Here is a 12295-nt window from a genome sequence, read left to right on the forward strand (position 1 = left end):
ACAAACTTTCTTTGTCCTGTTGAATTGTACTTCCAGCTGCCTCACCTTTGGAGGAACTCAACACCAATTTAAGAGATTAAAGGCTAGACTTAGAGGGCTTGCTTTCTCTTCTGTCTTAGTCATATTGCCTTCTTTTCTCTGCCAGCTGCCCAGTAGGGTGTTAGGTGGTCAGGAGGGGACAAGATACATGACCACATATTGGGATCTCTCATAAGAAACCTTCAGGGACTAATGAAAAGACTCGTATTAAATTTAGTAGGTACTATATCATGACTTAAGTAAGGTAGGGGAGCATCATAGGACAAACAGCAATGTTTAGGCCTAAATAAGGTGTTTTTGAGGCCTCCACACAGGGCTGGCAGAGATGGAGTCCCCTATGGGAGACATACTCTTTGGATTCAGAGCTGTTGGAATACCCTTTGGCACCTCATAGACCTCTAGACAGCTTCAGTCAGGCACATGGATCAGAGACTTACATCTAACTGTAAACACTGGCTTTTAAAAGTGGTGCCTTAAGCCAATTTGTTATTTGTTTAAGGGCCAATTCTCATTATTAAGTCAGCAAATTGTACAGCCAAACATTTCCCTGGAGTGTAGTGTTTCCTGAAGAGTAGGACTAATTCTTGGTAATTATCAAGACAAAGAGAACACAAGACCAGGTATGTTGCTGAGTGAATACAGAACCTGAGCTGCTTCAGGTCTCACTGGTGAGTAACAGCTTGTGCAAGAAGTAAAGAATTTATGTTGTGAGTTAGTCTAAATAAGATGATACAAGTGTGTAGTTATTTGAGTTAGTCCTTGACTCCCCTGCAACTTCACTAAAAACCTTCTTGTCAACTGGGGGAGGGGATTGATTCTGCAGAAATACAGGTGCTGAGTACTTAGGCTAAAGCAGCATCACCCCTGGGCATTATGTTTACAGACCCAGACATGTGGCTAAACATTTGATACAAATCAAATCAGTATTTGTATTTGTTAATGTGCATCCTGGCCAGTTTCTCATTGTACGTTACTGGAAGTCTGATGGTGACTTTTCAGGAAGTAGTAAATAAATATAAATAATAATAAAAAAAGGCATTTTCTGCTTTCTGGAAGGGCCTTGCTAATGCAAGTATGGGTTTCACATGGAAGAGGTTGAAGACAGGACCAGTAAGTAGGGGAGTGTTGAATTTGACTTTGTGTAGGACACAAAGGCAAAGAAAAAGGGTGAGAGTGTTGCTAGGGGTGGTGTCTCCGTGCTGGCAAGCTTTCTCCTGGCTCAGTTATAATTCATTGCCTTGATTCATTAACCTTCACTTTCCCCATATTTTATTCTGAAATAAGAGAATAAGTGGATTGGGTGCACTTTTCAGTTAAATCAAAATTTCCAGCTAAGATAAGTGCTCTTCATTTTGGTGAAAGTGCATTTACATTTTCAACTTAAAGAATTTTCCTCCTTACATAACTTAGGCTTTCTCTGTTACTAATCCATGAAGTCAGAGGCTGTTGCATTTGCAGAGGGATGTTTTGTGCCCTGTGCCAGCGTGCCTGGCACGCTTCCCTGCGTGCTGAGTGAGGAGATGTTTGCACCTCAGGAGTCTGGGGATGTTCTGCAGTGTGGGATGTAACCTGCATGAGAAGAACCATCAGAGTCACTGTCTGGCCCACCTGTGTGGTGGAGGAGAAAATGTGTTAAACTGGAACCCCTCAACCATCAAAACTTTGAGCTGCCTTGCCATAGGAGGACACTTAAGTGCATGCTTAACCTCCTAGTGAAGCCATGTGAATTCAGTGCTTTACTGAATAAGAACCAGTATGAATGGGGAAGGGCTTCTGCTGAGTGGAGTTTTACTTCTTTCGTGTGCAAGGTAATTTTTTCCTCTGGGATATACAATAATCACATGCTCTAAATCCCTGTGAGATGTGAAGCCTTTTACCTGCTCTTGATGCTGCCTGGCAGTTGTGTGAGGCAGTACTGCACCATGCAAGTCTGGAGGACTCTTCTGCTTTGGGTTTTCATGGGCAGAAGTGAAGTCAGCTCAATGCATTTGGCACAGCAAAAAGAGCAGGTGACCAGGTGAGTCACTTCCACCCACGTGGCTTGAACTTCACTCCTCATGAAGGCTGTGTCAGTGCTCTGCATACCTGTGCTTCCAGAATATTCAGAGTTGGGGCTTGGGGTGATCACAGAGACCTTCTGGCCAGTGGTCAAACTCATGTTAATTATGTCCCTGTCTATCAAGTGATTTATAGAGAGGAATCACCTGAACTTCTGCTCATCTTTCCTCACCTTATATATGCTAAAGGAGAAAGAATTCCTTAGGGAACACCTCCATCACCTGCAGAGCAGCCTGATATCTGATGGGTAAACCAAGAGAACCCTCAGTTGCTGGCGGAGTTTTCACAACCCTGTTAAGACCCACATCCAGCCCCACTGGCTTCATTACCACCCCAAATCACACCCCAGGTGCTGTGTGAGGGCTGCCTTCTGTGTGAGGTGGTTCAGCTGTTACCACAGGCATGGGGCTTGTCCCATCTGCCCAGAAATTCAGAGCATGGGGGACCTGCACTACTTCTACTTGGTTGTCCAAAGGAAGTGTGAAGCAGCAGTGAGCCATTTGGAAATGAGCACTGGCAGAGAATTGTTTCTTTTAATTTTTAATAATTTTTGCCCTTTGTAAGAAGCAATAGCTTTAATATATGCTTTGATTAAAGATCTGGTCACACGTTACTTTGTTTTAGGGAGTAGGTGATAGTAGCTCTTTTAAGAAAGGACAGAAGACATGGAGACATTCAGAGAATTTTAAGAGAGTGATGTCTGAATTTTAATTCAGGCTGAAGTGTGCATGTTCTGATGGAAATTACATGAAGGCCAATCTACAGCAGGTCTTTTGAAAACCTGCTACTGAAGTTATGTTAATATTCAGTTTTCAGTCTAAATGGGCTTTTTTTTTTCTGAGTGGACAAAGGAAGAAAAAGGAAATAATTGTGTATGATTATTCTGCTGGAACAGCCTGCTTGGCTTTTGGAGTGTGGGGGGGTGCATTTTATAATATTTTTTTTTTTATTCTGTATTTCTGTTAGTCTAGGAAAGTGTTTTTTTTTAATCTCAGATTCTTAACTAACGACTGTGTAAGTCCTGCTTTCCAACACAGGGTTTGCAGCATACTGTCTGATCTCATCTATGCTTTTGAGAGGTGCCCCAGAATTGCATTTGGTAGGAAAAGCTGGTGTGTAACTGCTGTGATACAGGAGCAGGACCCAGCCAGAGCAAGTCTGAATGTGATTTTCATTTCTGTGGTGCAAGGACTGATCTGTGCTCTGCTGCAAGTGCAGAGGAACTATTTAAAACTATTTTCCCATGGCATACTGTGGAAAGTGAGAGCTAGATTTGGGGCACTGCTGCTTTTCCCCAGTGATTCCAGATGTTTGCTGCCTCCCTTTGCCTACATATCTTTGTGCTGCTGGATAATATCTCTCTGTCACCCTCATTAAGAATGCTCATGTAATCAAGAAGGGAAGTTTTGCAGCCAGAAGTATCAAAATACTTTTGTATCAGCTATGAAATGGAACCCGTGAGAATAGAAAAGAAAAAAAAACCCCTCTTTTGCATGGAAATAATCACAGGGCTAAGAATCTGATCTACTGAGTTTTTTTTTTTTTTTATCATCTTTTCAGAGTTAATAAATGTCCTGTAGCAAAGCAACCATGTTATGCAACTTTGTGTCTCCCTAAATCAATTTCTCTTCCACTTGTGTACACTTCTTCCATGCCACGCCGTACCTACGGCATCTCAGTAATGCCTCGTTAAAGGTGCTGCACTCCTGCAACATCTGGCCTGAAAAAACTTCTTTATTCATGTGCTGAAATGGCAAGAAGCTGGGTCACACACTCACCAGGTACTTGCAGCTGGGAAAGGAACAGGGGTGCTTTTTTTTTGTGGCTAATTTTTTTAATACTCCCAGGTAAGAGCTATTTCCAAGGTGGTGCTTGTGTTTCTAAGTGTTGGGCATTTATCTCTGAAAATGCAGCAAAATTATGGACTACTCCCTCTTCTTTCTGTAATTTTCCTCACTCCCTGACAAAACTGAGGTGACTCTGTGAATCGAGAGGATCTAAATTACTATTTGGCATTTGTTTGTCCAAAGAACTGCTACTGCACCATGACAGTCATTGTATCTTGCATTCTCTGAATTGTTGCTGTGAAGCATGTGAAGCCAGCTCTGTGTGCAGCATTTTTGTAGAGGAATTCCTGTGTCCAAGCACAATAGGAGGAAAGGGCCAGATTCTTAGCAGCCCTCATTCCACCACAGGCTGTGTCACGTTACCAGGAGTTTAGTGAAGGGTTTAGTGAAGCTGGGTGAGTGTAGTGTTGTGTTTTGGATAGCAACACATGCATACACAAGCACGCTCCTCGAAAACAGAGAGATTATCATGCACTTGACCCTCACTGAAAAAAAAAAGTTCAGATTTTCCCCTGGAAGATACATTTCAAAGCATTAGTTCAAAAGGAAGCTTATCCCTCAGATTCAAATATTCATTAAGCCCGTTCGCAATTCAATTTTCAGAGATCTGTCTCTCGGGGATGGGGAAATCCAGAGATACTATCACATTAACTGTATATTGTTACTATCTGGGCATTTTTCATTTTGCAGAAGAGAAAGGCAGTAAAAGGAGATGTTAAAGAGTTCCAGTTGGATTTTGGATTATTATTTTTTTCTTTTTTTTTTACTTCCCTCAAAGGTTCAGCCAACTGGGCTAAGCAGTACTAATAAAGCTCATTCTGCTAGAAAATTCCTAATAAATGAAATTCTTGTGACATTCCCTAACCTCTGTGCTCCTTTTGAGCCCTAGCTGCTCTCACTCAGCAGGACTATTCCAATCCTCTTTGTTAGGCGTTTCGGGGGAGAGGAAAGATCCAGGTAAGTCAGTAAGTCAGAAACAGGGCACACGTTTATTTGCTGTGCATTAAAAGGAACAAACAGAGTGCTCTTACCTCTCCGATGAGCTCAGGTGTAGCTGTTCCTTTGCTGGTTAGGACAGAAGGAAAGCAGGGCTCAAAGAGTGGGAAAAAGAGAATGCCCCACCAGCTTATATAGGCTACGATGGCTCCTATCCTGATATTACTAATTAGTTTGTTTCTCCTCCCACTGAGTGAGCTCCAAGCAAACGTTAAGAAGGTTCCCTTTTGAATTCTCCGCCTTTCCTCTTGCTCTGTCTTTGGGCTCTTGCCAACAGCCTCTCCAAATGTCATCTTCCCCGCTGCTTTTTTTTTCCCCTTCCTTTTAACCAACTCTTCTTTAACTCTGTCCTTTCTCTTCCATCACTTAAAAGGACTCCAGGCTTCAAAGTAGATGCTTGGTGTACCTGAGCTCACCTCTCCAGCATTATTCTCTTTATCCAAGGCAGCTCAGCATCCTTCCCTCTGAAAACACTGACTTGGGAGTGTGCATCACAGCATGTTGTGCTCAGCAGCCTGTCAGGCTTTTCTGTTTCTGGGTAGTATTAGGAGACACTATTCTGTTAACAAATGAGAGCAAAGGACTTGTTAATTAGTTGCTTTTTATAAGTTATTTGAGAAATTCAAGAGGTATTTTTCCTTCATTTTTTTAACCTGGCCTCCCTGGCTCACTGGAGGAATCTGGACTATCAGAAATGTGGCATATTTGAGAAGTTTATAAGGCTGTGAAATCTCTGTGAAAGACAGAGAAGAGGCTGGAAAGGGAAGTCCTGAGAGACTGAATTACAGGAGAAAGGGCAGAGAAAAAGCTAGCAAACTTAAGGAACCTGTTAGGCTAATTTAAGCCACAGTTTAAATCACTTTAGGTTTCTTTTACAGTGATGGCTTAGAGAACCAGCCCTGTAACTTCGCCCAAGTGTTGGAGCACAGGGTTTGCTGTTGAACCAGAACTTATCTGGCTTTATGACTTTTGCTTCCTCCAGCCCTGTGGAAACAGCCTCAGCATCTATGTGAGTGGGAGTGATGTTAGTGTCGTTGTGTTGTTTCCCAGGATTCCTCTCTTTTGATGGAGATGTTTTCAACACAGGACTTTTTTTCCCTCCCTTTAGGTGTAGAACATCTGATAGTGGTTGCCAGCTTAACGTTGCTGCACGAGCAAGGCTTCCTCTAATGAAATGCTCCAGCCATTGTGAGCAAGCCAGACACTGCCATCCACTGACTTTGCACCCAGCAGTAAAAATTACACTAAATTTTGCAAGGGAAGCTGCTTCATTCCAGTGCAACGATTTTTTTTTCCCCTTTTGCTGTTATTTCTTCCTTGGGCTGCTGTCTAGGGTGAGGGCTGGGCCGGCCACTAGACAAATGACTGATCCTCTCTATCAACCCCTTTCCCTTCCCATGGGGAAAGAGAATAAGGGAGAGAGACTTATGGGCTGGAAAACTAAAACCAGCTTTACTGAGGCAATAACAATAAAAACGAAAGATAACAATAGTAATAAGAAAATAATGGTACTAATAAGAAAATAATGAAAATAATACAATATATACAAATACGTCACCATCACCACTAGTGTTGTGGTCAGGCTCTGGGGAAGGCCCAGGCTGGACTTGCCAGCAGATGGGAGCTGGATTCAGGAGCTGGATTCAGGAACTGGGTTCAGGAACACATGGATCAGGATTGAAGGCAGAACAGAGTCCTCCTTGGACACTGGCTGTTGAAGAAGAGGCTGGACCCTGCTGATCCCTCAGCTTCATCCTGAACGTGGTGTACATGGGTGTACATTGGTCAGTTTGGGGTCACCTGTCCTGGACACTCCTCTCTGCAGGTGCCACCTCTTCCTTTCTGTACCCCTATGGGGTACCCACCCAAGATTTAGCAGTGACCCTGGGTCACACAGAAGCAAATATAAGCAAAAGCCTTACTACACTCCAACCTTTGGTGGTACCTCCAGACATGGGGTGTGGTCACTGCTGGGAGCAGAGACTGGCTGGAGGGACCACCTGAAATTTCGACAGGGGCGGGCTGAACTTAAGACAGGGCAGGGAGGGAGAAGGGGCTGAGCTGGGAAGTGAACTCACTGGGCTGAATTGGTTCTGTTCCAGCTCAAAGCAGGACAGCTACTTTTGTTTTCTCACTGATAAAAAGAATCCTTGCATCTCAAAAGAAGGGAAATGTATTGGGTAGTTTGGACGTGAGATCCTCGTAGGGAATCTTAGTAGGCTGAATTTTAGGCTTCACAGCTCTCATGTTTCAGGGACACTCAAGGCTGGCCTCAAGCAATTTAAACCAGCATCTTTTCTGCTCTCTGTGAAAGGGATGCCGTGCAGGGAGCAGGCAGGATTCACTGCTGGGCTATGCTACCTTCATCTATGAAGTGATGGGGTGGCTTTCTCCTCCAGGGAATCAGGTTCAGGACTGCCCTGTTTGATTCTGATGCTTTAATGAGGTTGTTGACATGTTGGAGGGGATTTGCAAAAGAGCCAGTGGCTTGCAGGTCTGTGATGGATGTCTTGGAGCGATGCTTTGTTTAGATTATCAGAGATGGTTAATAAGTAACAGGACCACAGTCTGCTGATGCCTACGTGGGAATGAGGTTCCTGGCAGCAGCCTGCTCTGTGAACTAGGGGCAGAGCAGTGATGATCTCCATTGCCATGTGACAGGTTCACTGAATCACAGGTGCAGACAGCTATGGGGAGGGTTTAACTGCTGCAGCAACTGCCTTAGGGAATCCCTATGTTTCCAACAATTACCTTCTGAAAAGGTCTGGGCCAGATCCTACACTGGGTGCTGGAGTGGTTTGGATCAGGGATGTCTGCCAGCAGTTGTGTACCTTAGATGGTCAAAGCACTCCTGGTTGCCTGAGGAATGAGATTCCCTGTAGGATGGGTGCAGAAGGGTGAGAATGATAGAAAACCTCCAGGTGCAATTCAACCAAGTCAGTTGCCCATCCCTAACCACCAGTGTTGGGCACTCAAGGGTGTAGGTAACTACTCCTGTCTTTTAGGCTTTGAGGTTCAAGATGTGAAGACTAAGACATCAGAGGCTATTCTTGCCCAAAAGGTCAAGGTGTGCCACATACCTCCTAAGCAGCTGTCAGGTACCATCTGTTTGGGAGTGGGCCACCAGCTCTGGGTAACCATGCAACGATGTGCAAACTGAGCAGGTAACACTTGCAGGTGATTGATGAGCTGCCTCTTGATTTCGGGCACGTGTGAAGATCACTTGGTGCTGAGGTCAGGGCAGCTGGGGCTGGTGTCTGGCAGCTGAGTCCTGTGTGGCTTAGGAGAGCTGAATCTATGGCTTAACTCAACATCTCTCTGCCAGGGGAACCGGTTAATGTGTTTCTTCCGCATGCTGTGCTCTGTGGGAGGGTGGCTCTGAGAACACCCCTTGGATTGAGCCCAGTGGCTGACATGGTCAGAAGAGGGGTTGGTGGCTGGATCCCAACAAGACTTAGTGCCTGAGCTGACCCAGAGAAACGCCTGAATGATCCCTGACTGGCTGAGCTCGCCAGGCAGGACCTGCCTGGTTGTGTTGGCTGAGTAGAGTGCTTGAACTTGTCAGCTCTGCCAGGAAAGACTTTAGTGGCCTTAATCCAGCTTCACATGCTCTGTCTCCACACCTCTCAAGGCTCAGTGGACTTTAAGAGGTGCATTGAAAACCACCTGGTAGCAGATTGCCATTATACTGATGGTTTTGGCTGCGCTCCTTGGCTCAGGTTGCACTGCTGGGATGAGGAGCTTTAAAATGACGTATGGATCTCTAAAAATTGCTAAGACTCAGGTCCTGTCCTGTCTTTGCCAGATTGGGTTGTGAATGTGTGAAACAGTCAATGTTTGTGGGCTCCCCTGGAATCTTCAATCCTCCAGGCTGAACAGTCCCAGCTCTCTTGGCCTCTGCTTGTGTGACAGGTTCTCCAATACCATAACCATCTTCATGGTGCTTTGATGGGCTTTCCTTTTTTATTCTGTAGTGAGGAGCCCCAAACTAGAGGCTACCCCCCAGATGTATCTCACAAATGCTGAGTAGAAGGCAAGGATTACTTCTCTCCACCTGCTGGAAGAGCCTCTCTGAATGCAGCCAAGGAGGCTGTTGGCCTTCCCTGCTGCAAGGGTACATTGCTAAGTCATGATCAGCTTGGTGTCCACCAAGGGCCCAAGGGGCATTTTCTGCCAAGCTTTTTGCAGCTGTGTGGTCTCCAACATGCAGGGAATTGGTCCTCCCTGGCTGCAGGACTTTACACTTCTCCTTGTTCAACTTCATGAAGTTCTTGTCAGCCTGTTTTTCCAGCCTGTTTAGGACCCTGTGGTTGGTAGCACAACCCTTTGGTGCATCATACACTACTCCTGGTTTTGTATCTTCCCCAGACTTGTTCAGGGTTGTACTCTACACCATCACTCCATTAATTAATAAGTTAAACAGTTTTGGCCCCAATATAACCCCTGGGTTACACCACTAATGACTGGCCTCAAACTGGAATTTGTGCTACTGGTTACATCCCTTTGAGCCCAACCATTCAGCCAGTTTTCTGTCCAGCTTGTTCTCTGCTTATCTAGCCCCTATTTCATTGACTTGAGGAAGTTACAGGAAACTGTGTCAAAACCAGATGATGCCCCAAAAGCACTTCAGTGGGATAAAGCACTTCTGTGATTCACCTGGTCTAGACCCCTCATGTAAGGCTGTCTGTGACTGAACCCACTGTTTCACTTCTGGAAATTGTCCCAATCTCTTTTTTCTCTGGAGGACTGTGGAGAGGTAGTAAGGGAAGTGGAGGTATGGCAGGAGGGGGAGAAAACCATATGGTATGTTGAGGGGGAGTGATGCTCAACCCCTGTGTTGACTGAGGAGGGAGCTCCTCTGCTGAGGTAAGGGCTGAGCTGTCCCAGAGGCAGGACGCCTGGAGGAGCAACACCAGCAAATCTGTTCCCACCAATATCTGTGGGCGTATTGCTTTTCATTGTCTTGCTTTTATGAGCAAATGCAGAGTGGAAAAGTCTGTTTCAGCACAGCAGCAAGGGGTCTGTCACAACCTCACGCTTGTTTGCTGATGGAAATCGTTTTGGGTTTATACAGAGTGGACCAAAAGTCATGCTGAAATAGGCAGCTCCTATCCCTTCGTTTTGGCCTGTAAAAATTCTCTAAAGCTGCTGTTGACGTTCCTCTGTGTGACAACTGGATGGTGTTTATCAAGTGGCTATGGGGTGGCTGGAGAGGACCACCATGGGAGGTGGTGGAGTCATCATCCCCGAGGGGGGTGTGAGAAAACGAGTAGATGTGGCACTTGTGGCTATGGTCTAGTGGTTAGGGAAATGCTGGGAGGAAGGTTGGGCTTGATGATCCTAGAGGTCCTTTCCAACCAGAGTGATTCTATGACCCGTGTCTGGCTCCGGTGTCCAGCTCCCTCTTGTGGTTTATCTCCAGCACAGCCACATCTGCAGGAAATCAGGGCAAAGACTCAATGTCCATTTTTCAGAGGGCTCCTAAACATCCGTTCCTTGGCTCTGGCACAGCCAAAACTCTCCATGCTTAGAGCTTGTGTAAGGCTCTGGATACTGCTGCTGATGTGTGCTCCCAAAAAAAAGTTCTCCTCATGCACACACATCACTTCTCTCCTCTCTCCACCTGCTCTGGAGACCTGCTGTCCTTTCTGTCCAGCTTGATGTACTCTCAGGACTCACCTTCTCAGTCAGTGCAGCCATAACAGTGCATAACCTCTATCTGGAAACCCACTTACAGAGTAAGAGCCATAACCTCTGTCTCCTGGGATAGGAGTGGGGCAGGAGTTAGTGAAGAGCACCTTGGAGATGTCTTCTGGTTAGAACAGGGTGTAAAAAGCTCTGTGCTGTCATGGCAAATAGATGCCAACTTTAGGCAGAGGTTCAGACTCTCTTCCTGTAGGCTTGTCCTCCTGTGCTGGGTTAGCAAATGACTCATCTCCTTTAGCTGGAGTTTTTTTTCAAGATATTTGTTTGAAATGTCACTGCTAGTGGGAGTGAAGAACTGATTGGAAGCAAGCTAGCTGGCCAAGCCCAACACATGCCAAGGACTGCACTTGGTGGTTCAGCATCTAGGTGATAATGAGCTGCCACCTGGCACCACTCCATTTACTAGTGTAGAGGTGGGCGTGTTGTCCAGCATAGGAAATGTCTCTGAAACTCCAAGAGTGTCCAGGTAGTCATGTCTCTCATGAAACCCAGTGGAATACAGTTCAAAGAAAAGCCAAGTATATTCATCTGGTTGGTTCCCCTTGTTTGGTTTTGTGTTCCCTGCCCTTCTTCCAGGCAGCACTTTCACTTCTTAAAGAAGTTCTTCCCTCTGAGGGTGGTGAGACCCTGGCCCAGGTTGCCCAGGGAAGCTGTGGATGCTCCACCACTGGAGGTGTTCCAGACCAAGCTGGATGGGGCCTTGCACAATTTGGGTCTAGCAGGAGGTGTCCTTGGCCATGTCTGGGAGCTGGAATGAGGTGTTAATTAAAGTCCTTTCTAACCCAAACCATTCTATGTTTCTATGATTCTAGCTCTCTAGGCTGGCCTGGATGCCTGGGGAGATGAGACTGAGTTGCAAGCACCTACATGACCTCCACTGGAAACTGTTCTTTCCACCATCATTATCCTAACTCTAATTACTTACTATAGCAAAGTGTCTCCCAAGATAACGTTCACTTTGGCTGGAAGACACTGGCCTCTTGTGTGGCCGTCTTCAGCTTCAGACACCTTCAGATCCTCTTTGCTCTCTCCATTGTGTGCATCTCTACTGGAGGATGGAGTATCAGTTCTGCCTGGCTCTTCTCATGATCCTGTTTCTTTCTTTGCCCTGGGATCAAGGAGCTGGTATTAAGAAAAACTCTCTGCTTCATGCCATGAGCCTGAACCTCAAGGCTGCTTGTTTTTCTGGTCATCTGTAGCATTTTAGATTGAAACAGCAATATTGAAACGTCTTGAAATACTAAAGGGTTTTGGAAGCCTGAGGTTAACTGTATCTCTCTGTATCAGGACTAGAGAGAAAATTGCAACTCAGACAATTCTAAATTTCAGCTTCCAACCCATCTCCTGTTCTCCTGGCTTGGGAAAAGCTCAAATCCAAGAGGACTCATTTTCCAGATCTGACTCAAGACAGCAGGATCTCCATAACCATGACAAAGCTGTCCAGACTTGCCCCATTTTTATCACACAAGGTGTTTTTTTGCTGCTTCATCCCTTTTTGCATTTCCAGAGTCTGTTCACTTAACTTCTCTGCAATTCCAGAGTCTGTTCTCTTAACTTCTCTGCATTTAATCTCCCTGTGATGAAGTTTCATGCCCTTTCCACTTCTTCTGCCCTGGTGGTAGGCTTATGAGTCTCACCCAGGGCATTCC

General features: G+C 45.5%; 1 protein-coding gene across 1 annotated transcript in view; it reads right to left on the bottom strand.

Annotated features, from left to right (window-relative positions):
• The window catches only part of SLC14A2 (solute carrier family 14 (urea transporter), member 2), a 35762-nt gene that overhangs the window by 7554 nt on the left and 15913 nt on the right, over window positions 1-12295 (bottom strand). The gene's annotated exons all lie outside the window — the stretch shown is intronic.

The sequence above is a fragment of the Merops nubicus genome, unplaced genomic scaffold, assembly GCF_000691845.1.
Source record: "Merops nubicus isolate BGI_N331 unplaced genomic scaffold, ASM69184v1 scaffold7163, whole genome shotgun sequence".
NCBI lineage: Eukaryota > Metazoa > Chordata > Aves > Coraciiformes > Meropidae > Merops > Merops nubicus.